At 35.9% G+C, this 1,945-nt stretch overlaps 1 long non-coding RNA gene across 1 annotated transcript; it reads right to left on the bottom strand.

The window, feature by feature from the left end:
• Positions 1 to 985: 985 nt before the first annotated feature.
• LOC139354474 (uncharacterized) lies at positions 986 to 1,602 on the bottom strand. The gene is made up of 3 exons (XR_011605431.1): positions 1,353 to 1,602; positions 1,207 to 1,286; positions 986 to 1,152 (listed from the first exon to the last, which is right to left on the bottom strand). It is a non-coding gene; the product is annotated as an uncharacterized lncRNA (long non-coding RNA).
• Between the last annotated feature and the right edge of the window lie 343 nt (positions 1,603 to 1,945).

Below are 1,945 nucleotides of genomic sequence, written 5' to 3'. Positions count from 1 at the left end.
CAAACGAATTATATTATCGAGTGGTTGACTGCAGATCGGCAATTAATAAGATGAAAAAGCTTTAATTATCTTGTTTCAAGATCGGCTCGAATGGATCAAAATGTCCCGCAGCGGCGGGAATGGCGGTTTGCTGCTGGTGCGGCTGGCATACGTCGGATGCGGCGGACTGCATCTGAACTGTAGGGGAGAAACCACACGTTGACCAAAAAAAATTACACTTTTTCACTTGTACAAAATAGGCGGGGGAGCGACCGCGATTTGTTTGTAGACTGACAGAATCGAACTGTTTAAGTCTAAGCTGAGTTCCGCGCTCCAAAGCGCAGCGGAGACTTCACGGAAGGGAGCTGTGAACAGATCGGGAGAGCAAGAGAGGTGCAATTGGATAGCGGTGCCGGGGTCCAGATTCGCCGGACAGTGGGCCTGAACAGAGTCGTCCGATTTTTATTAAATTTATTTCGAAATTCTTAAAAATACAACAAATAATAACATCGATTTTTCGATGTTAATATATCGTTGTTTTCTTATTTAATCTTAAAGTCAATGCATCATAGATTTAAAAATATTGAATGAAAAGCTTTAAAAGCGCCACCAAAGCTTTTTGAGAGCTTTTAAAAGTGACCCTTCAGTTCCAAAAAAAAAGTTTCTCTTGTGAATCACCTTGGGAATCACCTGGGACATGTCCTCGTGCACAAGTGAAGAACAAGTGACGCTCCATATAGAAAATTGTATGGGATGTCCGCATTTTCACAAGTGAAAATTCAAATGAAAATTTTTCGAAGTCCTACGGGGTTTCACTTGTTCCTTATACTCATTTTTCGTATGGCCTGTCACGTGCCGGTGACTCGTCCCAAGTGAATCACTTGGGAAAATCAGAATTTTTCCTTGAGTTTTCACTTGTGAAATCACTTGCAAGGGACACGTCCCAAGTGAATCACTTGTGAAAATCACAATTTTTCCTTGAGTTTTCAATTAAAAAAATATAGAATTTAATTCATTTCATTTTAATTCATTTTAATTATATGGTACTATTTAGATTTTCAAAAATTGTACAATTATTGTTTCTGTTTTTTTGCTTCGTAAGCTTATTTTTAACGTTAGACATCGCCGTTCTTAAACCTTTGTCCGGGTCCTCTGAATCCTTGGCCAACGCTCCTGAAAAAACATATGTTTAAAAAATGCGTTTTATTTGTTTAATTGTATATTTACCTTTTATAGCTTGTTGCAGAATTTTTATTGGCACAAAACATTTCGTCATCCACTTTCGGCTAACGGAACCCATTGAATACCTTCAAAATTTACGTACTTTAAACTAAGATCAATGCACAACATCTTAAACTTAATGTAGCACTTACCTGACTTTATTATATTAACTAAACGATAAAAGTAACTGTGCTGCGCACCATTAAAATGGATGTTTCCCTTTCAATCACTCAAACAGAATGCACCAAGTCTTCTCACCCCTTTACTAGATTTCTTTTGTTTTCTCTTCGCTGTTGGCGCGTGCCACTGCACCTATACCCTTTCTAAAGTGAAATATATCCGACTATATAGTTTTTACTTCTTGAGTAAAAAATACAATACGATTTTTTTTAAAATGTTAATACTTAAATGTTTTAAATACTTAAATCAATTTTAACGGACTAAATTTCTATCCCTTAACTAAAAAATTATATTGTAATAAGAATGTATAATAAGTAAATATAACATTATAACTAAATTCAATTTACTAAATTTTACTATAATCAAATAGTTCACTTTTATAAAACAATATTAAATGTTTTTTTGATACACAATAATGCTCCTAAAATATTAGGGCATTCACATGTCGCTTCTCCACGAAAATTTTTCCGCCGAAATATTAGTCGCTAGCCGAACATAACGGAGAGACGCAAAAAAAAATAACGGACCAGCCGAAATTTGTCTCTGCGAGCGCGGAGTGCAGGCA

Source organism: Drosophila suzukii (assembly GCF_043229965.1).
Source record: "Drosophila suzukii chromosome 2 unlocalized genomic scaffold, CBGP_Dsuzu_IsoJpt1.0 scf_2c, whole genome shotgun sequence".
Taxonomy (NCBI): Eukaryota; Metazoa; Arthropoda; class Insecta; order Diptera; family Drosophilidae; genus Drosophila; species Drosophila suzukii.
Note: the sequence above shows the minus strand (reverse complement) of the source record. Positions and strands in the feature narration are given on the sequence as shown.